General features: G+C 44.3%; 1 protein-coding gene and 1 pseudogene across 9 annotated transcripts in view; one reads left to right on the forward strand and one right to left on the reverse strand.

Moving 5' to 3' along the window:
• The window catches only part of FAXC (failed axon connections homolog, metaxin like GST domain containing), an 88,242-nt gene that overhangs the window by 44,422 nt on the left and 30,675 nt on the right, over positions 1 to 13,145 (forward strand). The window lies entirely within an intron of this gene.
• LOC125960606 (40S ribosomal protein S12-like) lies at positions 9,673 to 13,026 on the reverse strand (annotated as a pseudogene).

Below are 13,145 nucleotides of genomic sequence, written 5' to 3' on the forward strand. Positions count from 1 at the left end.
CTTCTCTGATTGCTGTGGCTAGGACTTCCAATGCTTTGTTGAATAAAAGTGGTAAGAGTGGTTATCCTTGCCTTGTTCCTGATCTTAGGGGAAATGCTTTCAGCTTTTCACTGTTGAGTATGATGTTAGCAGTGGGTTTGTCACATATGGACTTTATTATAAGAGAGCTGGTTTCAGAGAGCTGGGACTCCAGAGCAGGAAGCCGGGCTCGATAAGAAATAGATTAGGGGTCTTGTAGCTGCAGCACGGGAGCTGCTATCTTTGGGGAGTGTGGCTTAGTTTGTTGCCAAACTTTTTCTGCATTAAAAAAAAAAATTTATCTATTTACTTTTGGCTGTGTTGGGTCTTCGTTGCTGCACGCGGGCTTTCTCTAGTTGCAGCGAGCGGGGGCTACTCTTCATTGCAGTGCACGGGCTTCTCATTGCGGTGGCTTCTCTTGTTGTGGAGCACGGGCTCTAGGCACGCAGGCTTCAGTAGTTGTGGCATGCGGGCTCAGTAGTTGTGGCTCGCGGGCCCTAGAGTGCAGGCTCAGTAGTTGCGGCACACGGGCTTATTAGTTGCTCCACGGTATGTAGGATCTTCTGGGACCAGGGCTTGAACCCGTGTCCCCTGCATTGGCAGGGATTCTTAACCACTGTGCCACCAGGGAAGTCATTTTTCTGCAGTTTTATGCTCCATGTCTTGTGGTTCTCAAGCTTCTCCTAGTCACAACGTAAGATTGCAGTATGATGCTTTTGGAAAGCAGCTTTTGTCAGGTGGACCGGAACTAAGGGTTATTAAGGAAAGTTGAGGTGGCAGCTCCTTGTGTGTGGGCGTTGGGGGTGGGTTGAGGCTGGATCTGAATTTCTTGCCTTGTCTCTAACTCACCCTCGGGCTCAGGCTGGGGAAACAGGCCGCAGGACGGGGGTGTCGGTGGTATTGATAGTTCAGACTATTACAAAGGGGTCTTAAAGAAGCTGTCCATTTACCTGATTGTGACGAAGCAGCACAGAGGACTGAACTCTAATGTTTGTTTGCTTTTGACTGGACTTTTATAGACCCTGCATGGTGACATAGCACTTACGTCATGGGAAAAGCAAATGAATAATTGGCAGCTAGAGTTGATTTGGGAGACATAATCATATGGGGGAGAATAATAAAGGTACAGTTTCAGTTATGAGGCTCAGCTGGGCACTGTTGGTGGGCAATAAATAACTGCTGGATGAATGAAGGAAAGAATGAATGAATGTCAGGACACGTTTAGCAGGTAGCCAATGTGGCAGTCCAGGATCTGTGGATCTGAGAGTACTTTCTGAGTAAAAAATTGAAATTTGTGAATGCTTTTAAGAGCATTCATTGTTTGAGCCCAGAAATAGTGCTGGGCTCTCTAGGTGGAAACTGCAATTTCCTATCAAAGAATGTTCTTTTCAGCCATGGCCAGAGACCTTAGGAGGGAGAGTATACTTGTAATAATTAGAATGCAGACTGAAAGATAATGCCTTTGACTTAGGACTGTATGAGTCTGACTGTATGGGCACACATGCATTCAGCTCTTTGAGAGGGGCTGTGAGCCAGGGACAGCCCTGGCTACTAGAACTGCCACCTGAGGGAGATCTTGTAATATTTATAATAGCAACACTCGTGAGAAGTGCCACCCTGGAGAAGTACCAGGTGCAATGAGGGCATTTTTGGCAGGGGAAACTGATATGGTCAAGACTACTTTGAGGGGATGACATTTAAGCTGGGCTCTGAAGATAAACGGGGGTTAGGCAGGCATGTGTGTGGGGAAGAGGAATTGGATGCGGCAGGGAGGAGATGAGCATGGAACGTGGAAGGAACTTCGCCCGTAAAGGCTCTGAGTGGAAGAGCAGCTGGGAGCCTTCAAGGAATGAAAAGATGGCCAGTGTATCTGGAAACTGTGTGAGAGCAGAGGTGTGGCATGAGGTGGAGGTAGGCAGGGGCTAGATCATACAGGCCTTCCACGTCACGTAAAGAACGCAGGCTTTGTTCGAAGAGCAGTGAAAGCCATAGGAGGTTGAAAGTAGGGAAGAGGCGGGACCTTATTTATGTGTAACCCGCTGGAGGGGCCGAGGTTGGGTTCGGGGCCCAGTGAGGATGCTGGTGCAGTCCAGGAAAGGTAAGATGGCGTTTGGACTACGACCATGGCCATAGAGTTGGGCATAAAATTTAGTGATTTTAAATGTGTGTGTGGGGGTGGGAGGTGGTGATGGAGAGGGCAGGGGTGAGGAATAACCAAGTTCTCAACACGAAAATTGAGTAATAAGCAAAGTAGCCATTCCCAGAGCTGGGGATCACTGGAGAGAAGGGGGCAATCACGAATTTCAGTTGTGGATATGCCGAGTTTGAGATCCTGGGAGACAGGTGCATGAGTGGAGAGGAAGTATATGAAAATGGCAGCCTTTTGAATCGGTGGAGAAAAGATAAATTAATTCAGTGAAATGGTGTTGGGACAGCTGGCTAACCATCTGGAACAACATAAGTACAATCCAGACTTTGTCATATACCTGAATAAATTCCAAATGGATTAAGCACTTCAGTGTAAAAAATAAAACTGTAAAGATGCCAGGATAAAATACGGGAAACATTTATATAATGTTAACTTGGGAATATTTTTCTAATAATGTCACCAAAGGGAGAAACTATAAAAAGAAAGGTTGGATTGGTGGATTACGTGAGAAAAAGAAAGCAAACATCACCATAAATAAAGTTAAAATTGAAATGGTAAGTTGGAAAATGTTTGTGACATGTGACAAAGCAATATTACTGAACTTGTGAAGAACTTCTGCAAGTCAGTAAGAAAAGTGAGTGCCTGAAAGGGAAAATTGGGCAAAAGACATAAAAAGGTAATTTGCAAAAATAATACAAATAATAAACACTTGAAAAGTGTTCAATTTCTTTAGTAATCAAAGCAGTGCAAGTTAAAAAACCAGGCACCACTCTGTCAATCAAACTGGCAAAGTTTTTTTGTTTTTTTTTTTAATAGTGTGAAGTAGCTGCAGGGGTGTGGAAGAGGCACTAACCTCTGTTGGTAGGAATAGAAACGAATACTTCGGGCTTCCCTGGTGGCTCAGTGGTTGAGAGTCCGCCTGCCGATGCAGGGGACACGGGTTCGTGCCCCGGTCCGGGAAGATCCCACATGCCGCAGAGCGGCTAGGCCCGTGAGCCATGGCCGCTGAGCCTGCGCGTCCGGAGCCTGTGCTCCGCAATGGGAGAGGCCACAACAGTGAGAGGCCCGCGTACCGCAAAAAAAACAAAAAACAAAAAACTAATACTTTCTGAAGTTGAGTTTCACAGTTTCGAAAGTCATAAAATTGTACATATTTATCAATACAGCCGGCTGTCTTTATCCACCTGGGTTCCGCATCTGCAATTCAACCAAGCGTGGCTCCTGTACTATGTTTAGGATCCGAGATTGGCTGAATCTGTAGATGCGGAACCTGCGGATATGGAGCGTCGAACAATGGACTTGAGCATCCGCGGATTTTGATATCTGCGGGAGTCCTGGAACCGATACCCCGAGGTACGACTATTTACTAAATAATTAAGCCTGTTGGGGTTTTTCCTAAGAAAAATATTACAAAGATTTTTATCTATAAAGAAGATTATAATACTGAAACATTGAAACCTTATGGTTATTAATAGTATGGATTTTTTTTTTTTTTTTTTTTTTGTCCAGAGTGCTCGGTTTTTGTTTGAGATGGTAACAGGAAACTTAAGTTACTAGGCACTCACAACTCTCTCTTTCCCCACCCTCCTCTGCCCCCCTTATATTGTCAACTTTCCCTTCTTTTAGGGCAGCTCAAGGTTTAACCATGGCAGAGCACATAAAAATTGGTATATCCTTAGGTGCCCACTTATGGATCGTTTGTGAGTAATTTGCATTTTTCTCTAGAAAGAGTGATGCATTTCATCAGTTCTCTTTGGTCACAGGCATACCCAAAGAAATTATTATTACTGCCAAGGGTGCTCTATAGAGCTGAGCAGAAAGCTGTAATGTCAGGAGACTGAGGTTTGTGGTTTGTAAGAGAGCTCAGGACATTTAAAAGTTTTTTTAAGGTTACGAAGTTAAGTGACAGCAAGGATAAAGTCTTAACACTCAACTCATAATTTGCTTCTATATAGAATGTTGAATTGAAATCTAAACTAGGTGAGAAGGTCAAAAGAGAGCATTTCAGTATTTTTTAACAACTAAAGACTAACAAGTAAACTATTTGAACATTATTTTTGTATCAGTTATGCACCGGGTGCTATGCTAGACTCTTGGGAAACAAAGACGAATAAAAATGGTGTTTACTTTTAGGAAGCTTATAATATAGCAGAGCTCACGTTTCTAGGCTCAAACAATATCCTTGTATGTGAAGAATTTCCCATGTGATCTTGGAACTCTGATTGTAATCTTTCAGAAATGAGGAGGCCAGGAAAAATGTCAGAAGATGGAGATAGGAAATCATCCCTGTTTCCGAAAGGGGATGGAGAAAGTAGATTCTCATAATTAAATAAAACACTAGAATGAATTATTGAATAGATGGCTGGTTTTCTTGAAGGACTATTATTGGTTCATTGTGAATAAATCATACCAAAAAGGACTGTAGTCATCCCTCGGTATCCACTGGGAATTGGTTCCAGGACCTGCCGCTGATACCAAAATGCTCAGATGCTCAAGTCCCATAGTTGGCCCTTTGTATCTGCGGGTTCCACGTCATTGAATTCAACCAACCTCGGGTCACGTATGTATATAGTGTATTTATTGAAAAAAATCCGCGTATAAGTGGACCTGCAGCAGTTAAAACTCAGTGTTGTTCAAGGATCAACTGTACTGTGTTTTCGTGACTTGCTGGTCCTACTAACTGGATAGACGATCCCTTGATTTCTTCAAATCACTGGAGACTCTCTCTCTCTCATGATATGCTTGTGCAAGATGGCTGGTTTTTACAGGGGGCTTCGTGGGTGCATATGGTGTCACCAAGGTTTCTTGAGAGGTCTGGTTGGGGGGTGGGGAGAGCGAGCCCTTGATGGATGGATCTTTCCACCCTTTCTTCACCTAGAGCAGCTCCTCTGTTATCTGTTTATGTATTGGGAATCTCTTTCATTTTGTTTGATAGAGAACTTCTCCTACCAAAGAAAAAAGTTTGAAAGCCCCTGGATTAATTGGTGGTGGGTGCATGCTTGGTTGAGTATCTGTAACCTCCACAGTACGCATTAATGGACAGATATCACCTGAATCTCCAGGGACACTGCTCTTGACTTTTCTCAAAGACCTGTTGACAACTTCAAAGACAAGCTTAATGGTTTTTGAATGACTCCACGTGGAAGGATAGCTAAAAATTGGACAGAAAAATCGGGAATCAAAGCTGTCAACCTTAAGAAGAAGAAACCTAATAGGAATAAATGTCAAATTCTGTACTTAGGTCCCCAAATTGAATTGCACAGGGTGGGGAGAGGCATATGAAAAAAGATTTAAGGATTTTAGTTGACTTCGATCTCAGTATGTCACCAGCCTGATGGGCTTCCAGAGGTGCTAATAAAAACCTAGCCTGTTTAAACAAAGCATAATGTCTCGGCTTAAAAGTTGTTTCCGGGGCTTCCCTGGTGGCGCAGTGGTTGAGAGTCCACCTGCTGATGCAGGGGACGTGGGTTCGTGCCCCGGTCTGGGAGGATCCCACGTGCCGCGGAGCGGCTGGGCCCGTGAGCCATGGCCACTGAGGCTGTGCTCCGCAACGGGAGAGGCCACAGCAGTTAGAGGCCCGCGTACTGCAAAAAAAAAAAAAAAAGTTGTTTCCTCAAGGAAGCCTTTCTGGAACTTTCTCCCAGAGTGTGTCAGGCAAACCTGTTCCATGCTCCCAGGCCCCTGGTACTTTCTTCCCCAGAGCACTTCCTGTACCTTCTCTGCATGGTAGGCTTGACTGTCTCCTCAGCTGGACTGGGCACCAGGCCTGGTGGGTTGGTTTCTGCCTCTAGGGCCTGAACAAACGCCTGGCACACGTTAGGCTTTCAGCAAGTGTTTGTTGAACAAAGGATGCAATTGTCAGTTCTGGGAGCCATCTTTTAAATGGAATGTGGCCAAACTAGGGTGTATTCAGAGAAGGGTAGTTAAGAAGGTGGTTAGTCTCAAAAAATTTTCCTATGAGGAATTTGAATATACTGGGCATGGATAATGTGGAAAAGTGCAGATATAAGGGTCATAAACTAGCTTTTTTCAAGTGTTGAAAGTGGATAGTGACTTAGGCATTGTTGCAGGTGATGGGCGTGTTTGGGCAGAGGAAAGGAGGACAGAGGGGGACTGGGGTGTGTATGAGGTTAAATAACAGATTGCAACTCAGGGTAAGACAGCACTGTAGAGCAGACCCATCTAAAGTTGGGAGGGCTTGTCTTATGATGTGGTCGGAGCTGCCGTTTTTTGGAGTCACCCCCTGAGGGTGAGAACCACTATCAGAATAGCTGAGGAGTCTTTTTACAGGCAATAAGATGTTTAAGTAGAAATGGTCTCTGGGGGTCCTTTCAGTTCTGATGATTTGGTGATTTTATATTCATTCTCTAGAGAGAAGAGCAGAGACAGTTTTCCAAGTTATAAAACATATAAAATATGTTTGTCATTTACTATAGGGCGGGTGTGGGTGCTGGAAGGAGGACAGGTGGGTAAAGAGCCGTGGAAGGGGCCACATGAGGGAACTGTCTTGGTTAGGGTGACCCCGGGTGGGTCTGTCTTCATGGTTCTTAGCCCAGTCCTTCCTTCTTTCCGTGTCACAAACCTATTACGCAGACTGCAGGGGTTTTTTGTGTGTGTGGATAAATTTTAGACACTGTTTTTAACAGCGTCCTGAAGATGTTGTAGTCTTACAGCACCCCTGAGAGAGAGTTATTTCACAGAAGGGAAAGCCAAATGAGGGTCAGAGAGACGAGGGAACCGGTCTCGGGCTGTGCAGCTAATGACAACGCGTTTCCTTTGCTGCAGGACAACTTCTGTATATTTGCATTGGTGGTTTGTTAAAATCACCTGCAAGAATAGTAATAATTTGGCCTGGAAACCATAAATTCTATTTTTACCTGTATTGATTGGGTCCCCGTGAGTGCTTAAGCTTTTTACAACTTCATATCGGAATCCGATGCTAACTGAAGTGAACTGATCTACTCTGAAAGATCCTTACATATTATTCAGTAACTCTAAATTGCTTGCAGTTGCTAATGGAGAGGACCATTAGATCAGATGCTCAGAGAGCAGCAGCTCTTCTCTTCAGGCATCGCATCCATTCCAGACTTCCAGAAAGAGGGAGCAATGGAGGCCTGGGGGCCTGGCCATCTTAAAGAACCAGGGATTGGGGGGGCGGTCAAGCCCTGCTCATCCTAAAGTGTTTGCAGGACTTCCCTGGCGGTCCAGTAGTTATGGCTCCGCGCTTCCATTGCAGGGGGCACGGGTTCCATCCCTGGTCTGGGAGCTAAGATCCCACATGCCCTGCGGTGCAGCCAAAAATAAATAAATAAATAAAGTGTTTGCATTGTTATGGGGAAGAGGCAGTTGTGGCTCATTTCTTTTCCAGGTTCACTGTTGCTATCTCAGTTGGTAAAAATATGTTGATTATTCACGAAAACAAAAAGAAGTTACTTTTAGCAGATTAAAATGAAATGCTAATCAGTGCTGAGTTCTTGGAAATCTTTGTGGCTTATTTAGCAACACAAATTGGTTGATGTAATTCTGACAGAAGCAGTCTGTGTTTTGCTTTATCCTGGGGGTGTTCCAGCTGTTTCTTCCCTGAGAAAAGTGACTTTGTGTTTAAATTTTCAGGGTTCCAATTCCTGAATGATTAAAATAAAAGAAAAAAAGAGGAAAAAGATTCACAAGCTAGTGCCATGTAGACAATAGATTCTTAAATCTTATGTAGGTATGTATGTGTTAGGGATGAGCACAGAATGAGAAGGCTCAGTGCTTTTCCTGGGTCACCAGATATGGAAACCCTCCGCATTTGTGTCGTGGGATTGGGGAACTTTCCCTTTCCACTCCTCTCTAGTTCTTGTGGCTGGACTAACACACAAGACAGATTAACAGGAGAAAAAGAAATTTTCATTTGCGAACATGCAGGTCTCATAGAAATGGTACCTAAGAAGTGGCCAAGGAAGGGAGCTTTTATATTTTTTAGACAAAGAAACAATATGCGAGGAATTGACAGGACAAAGAAACTTGGGTTTTGGGTACTCAATTAGTGAAGAATCTAAGCAGGGTTTGGGCTTGGGGTAGTCAATTAAAGACATAATGAGGTTTGTTTATACAGGCTTCTCAGCTCTGAATTCCCTGTCTCTGAGAGGTAAGGGTGTCCTTCTACTTCCAGAGGCAGGGAGTGCACCTTCCGCATGGGAGATTGGTTTCCTGTTTTCAGGAAGACAGAGAGGAGGGTCAGAGTGTCCATCTTGCATTGGCCATTTCTTAAGTGACTTTAATTCAAAATAATCAATATGCCACTGTGACATATTTTGAGTGGCCTGCCCTGAGTCCCAACAGTTTTCTTTTGGGCTGATTTGACTGAATTTGACAAAATTCATTGACTAGACTGCCTAACTCGGGAGGAATTATAATTAAATGGTGACTTGATGTACCCTAGTACATTAAGTCAGTTGCTTGGTCCTTGGTGAACCAATCAACATATCTTAGCCCACCTCACTCCCACACTTGAGCATTGATGCCTCCAGACCTCAGGCTTCTTCCTTCTTCCCCTTCCCCCCACCCTATTATTTCATTTGCTCCTTCCCAAATTTACTTCCCTCCCACTCAGCCTAGCCTGAGATCCGTCAGGGAAGCTGCTATCTCCCCAGTGTCCTCCATCCCTCAGCCCAGCCCTCGTGGTCTGCATCTGGCAGTGCTCCGGGCAGCTGGGAGGCCTCCCTCTCCTCGCTGCACTCAGTTCCATCCCCTCCACCCCTTCCCCTCAAGATATCTCTTCCCTCTTTCAACCCTTCTTTCTTTTTTTTTTTAATAATATGTTTTATTTTTAATTTTTTTACATCTTTATTGGAGTATAATTGCTTTACAATGGTGTGTTAGTTTCTGCTTTATAACAAAGTGAATCAGTTATACATATACATATGTTCCCATATCTCTTCCCTCTTGCGTCTCCCTCCCTCCCACCCTCCCTATCCCACCCTTCCAGGCGGTCACAAAGCACCGAGCTGATCTCCCTCAACCCTTATTTCTTTACAGCCTCCTTTTACTTACCATATAAGTCTTCCCTGTCTAAAAAAGATACCACTCCATACCTCATTATTTTGTAATAACCTATAAGGGAAAAGAATCTGAAAAAGAATATATATAACTGAATCACTTTGCTGTACACCTGAAACTAACACAACATTGTAAATCAATTATACTTCAATTTAAAAAAAGTTAAAAAAAAAAACCCACTCCACTTCTGTCCTGTCTCTTGCCTTCCCTTCACACAGAAGCTTTTTATGAAATGAATCAGTAGTCATTCTCTTCACTTATCTCCCATTTACATCATGAACCACTGTATCCTGACCCCTGGCCCCCAACCCACCTGTCTGCAGAGCGCTCTTGAAAGGGTAAATAACACCCTGCCTTATTGCCAGATCTTATTAAAGCCAGATCTTATTGCCTGCCTTCTTAAAAGACTTATTTTTTCTTTTGGCCTTTTAGTTATTAATTGTTATTATTTTTCAAGAGCCAAGTTTTTTTATTTGTTCATTTCTTTTTCTTTTTTTTTTTTTTTTGCGGTACGCGGGCCTCTCACTGTTGTGGCCTCTCCCGTTGCGGAGCACAAGCTCTGGACGCGCAGGCTCAGCGGCCATGGCTCACGGGCCCAGCCGCTCCGCGGCATGTGGGATCCTCCCGGACCGGGGCACGAACCCACGTCCCCTGCATCGGCAGGCGGACTCTCAACGACTGCGCCACTAGGGAAGCCCTATTCGTTCATTTCTTGCATTTGAAGTAGTTCTCAGTGACATCCTCGGCCTGAGACTCTTTGCCTTAGTCCTTGGCCACCACGCAACTGCAGCAACCACTTTACGGAGCTTCCCTCTCTTGTCAGTTTTACAGAGGCCCCCTCATTCCCCTAGTTTCTTGTTGTCATCCACTTGAATTAGGTTGATTTGGTGTTCAGCAAAAACAGCCTCCACCGGCTTGACCCACACAAGCTCATCACACGAAGATGGACGCGAGCACAACGATGGGCTTGGCGCTGGTCTAAGGCTTTGGCAGCTTCCCCAATTCCACGTGCGAGGCCATCGGTGGGTGAGGGTGGTCTTCGGTGCCTCCTGTAAAGTGTTCTTAATGTCTGTTACGCCTTCCAGCAGCAAATCAATGCCTTCCTCAGCCATGGCTGTGGGTTACAGGTGGAGCTGAAACTGGAATACACCTGCCAGCTTGGTGGCAGCAGGGAAAGAGAAACTTTTCTTTATTTTAGTTTTTAATTTTGGATTTTTAGAAGTAGGAAACTTTTACCTGAAGGAGAGGCTTTGAGGAGTCTCTTCCCTGCTGTAAGGCTGATGGAAATGACATTTCTTGGGTGTGTTGAAGTACAGAGGATTCAGGCTTCCTCTTCCCCTGGAGGCTTCATCCTCCATTTCAACTCTACAGATTTCTGGGCATGAGATGAGGAGGCATTAGTCTCCTGCTGTTTCAGGTGTCGCCGGATTGTTGGCTGGGGTGTGTGTGTGTGTGACCTTCTAACACATGCAGGTGCATACTTTTCATGTATTAAGTCATTTACTACTCACAGTGATCCTGTCCGTGGGGAAACTTAGGCACAAAGAGGAAACTTGTCTGGGAACACCCAGCTATCATGGATTTGAACGGAAGTAGTCTAGGAGAAGCCAGAAATCATTGCCGAACACTTTTTAGCCTTTATCTTCCTCATTGGCTCTCTCTGACCCTTTTTCCCTGCTCCCCTTTTTAGGTTCCTTAAATGTTGATTGGTCTCAGAAGTCAAGCCCCCCACCCTCTATTCATCTCCTGAATCCAGCTGTTTTCTGTATCTTCACTTAGACGTCCCACAACCACGTGAGATTCAGCACATCCCCAAACAGAAAACCCCTCACCCTCCCACCGAACCAGCATCCCCTCCTGTGGCCTCTCTCTGTGAATGGCACTGTCCTCCATTCAGTTATTCAAGTTGGGTGCCAAAAGTCCTTCTAGATTGCTCCTTCTCTGTTGTCTTCCACCTGGCTTTCAAAGCCCTAGACTGCCTGGGCCCTGCCTTCTTTCCAATCTCATTTCTTAACCCTCACCCCTTGCCCACTGTGTGCCAGCCATCCTTGTCTTCTCTCCGCTTCACAAACACACCAAGCTTATGCTGACCCTGGGGCACTTGTCTTAGCTGTTTCCCTTGCCTGGAATTCCCAGTCTCCAGATCTGTGCATCGGTAGATCCTTCTCGACATTCATGTCTCTGGGTAGATTTCAGCTCCACAGAGAGGCCTTCCCTGACCACCCAGTCTAACACAGCTGTCAGTCACCCTCTATCACATCACCTTTCTTTAATTCTCTACATTGCACTTATCACTGGCTGATGCTTTCTTATTTATTGATTGATTTGTTTATCATCTCTCCATGGGATGTAAACTCCGTGAGAGCAGTGACCTTGTCTGTTCTGTTAGTCCCAGGATCCCAGTACCCAGAGCTGTGTCTTGCATATAGTCAAAATAATATTGATAAGAGCTGACATTTATGAGCATTTCCAGTGTGCTTAGGCAGATAGTAGTACAATATATAATACCCTCATGTGGTAATATGTACTTTCATAATAATATACAGTGTGTACAATATATTAATTATATAACATACAATATAATACATATATATTACACATATGATATATGTATACTATGTAATATAAAATACCTACTATATACAATATATATCATATGTACATTATATGTGTGTGTGTATGTATATCCTCATGGTAATATAATAACAATACCTATCCTCATATGGTTTGGTGAGAATTAAATGAGGCAGTATTAGTAACATCTTATTATGATTATGATTGTCATTAGTATTATTATGCCTGGTTTGTAAATGAGCAAACTGCGGTACATAGTGGTTAACTACCTTCACAAGATCACGTGGCCGAGACGTGGTAGGGTCAGGCTTGGACCCAGGAGTCTGGCTGTAGAGCCAGATGCTCAGTAAGCTCGCTGGGACCTCACCGAACACCTTAACCCCTTAGCTCCTTTCTGCCCCACAGCCATAGGAGGAGCGCCCAATGTCTGTTGCCTGGATTTTGCCACAGATTCTTAGCTGATGTCCCAACCTCCAGGTCTGCTTTTGAATTCTACTAGCGTGGTCAATCTAAAATGTAAATCAGAACTGTTAGGCTCCCAGGTCTCTTAGACTAAAATCCAAACTCCTTTTCTTCATAAGCTGAATTCTCTTCACATCTCTGCCCATACTTCCTACTTCTTCCCCATGTGCACCTTTATTCCTAATGCACCAAATTACCCTTGGGTCCCTGAACACACTGTGCTGTTCTGCAGCTTCCTGCAAAACAGAGGCTGTTTCCCTTGCCTTGCTTAATTTGACAGATTCTCAAAGCTTGTTTCTATTAGAAACTTTCTTAGTGTTCTCCCTAACCTCCTCCAACCCCATGGGGCTGCCTACATTGGGTGTTCTCTTCTCTCCTGTTTCACTTTGTGCACAGTTCGATCATGGAAGTACTATATTGTACTCGTCTGGGCTCCTGCTATGCTCCCCTACCCCCCAACCTCCAGCCTTCCCTCAACCTTTCCTGTGGACGTTATCATTTTGACTGGCTTCCCTCCACCCCTGGCACCTAAGAGAAGGCCTGGTAAATATTAGGCACTCAGTAACTATTTGCTGAATGAATACTAACTTCCTAAAGGAATTTGAGGCAATCCTATATAAGACAGAGCATTATAATATATTCAACATTAATACAAACGTATCAGAAACCAACTAGAAAAAAATTATTTTCTTGGAATGAGTTTATTCCTGGAATTGGGCACAATTTAACTTTGAGGTTTTTGGCTACCAAGATAAAAAGGGAGGTGTGTGGGGGCAGTTTCATCTTCATTTTCTAGGGAAAGGAAAAGGTTCTTCCACTGAGACAAGTTTTTTCGTGGTCCTGAATTCTAAGAAGAGATTCTTCCACGGAAAGGAGATTGGATTTCCTTAAGGACAGTATT

Source organism: Orcinus orca, chromosome 12 (genome assembly GCF_937001465.1).
Source record: "Orcinus orca chromosome 12, mOrcOrc1.1, whole genome shotgun sequence".
Taxonomy (NCBI): Eukaryota; Metazoa; Chordata; class Mammalia; order Artiodactyla; family Delphinidae; genus Orcinus; species Orcinus orca.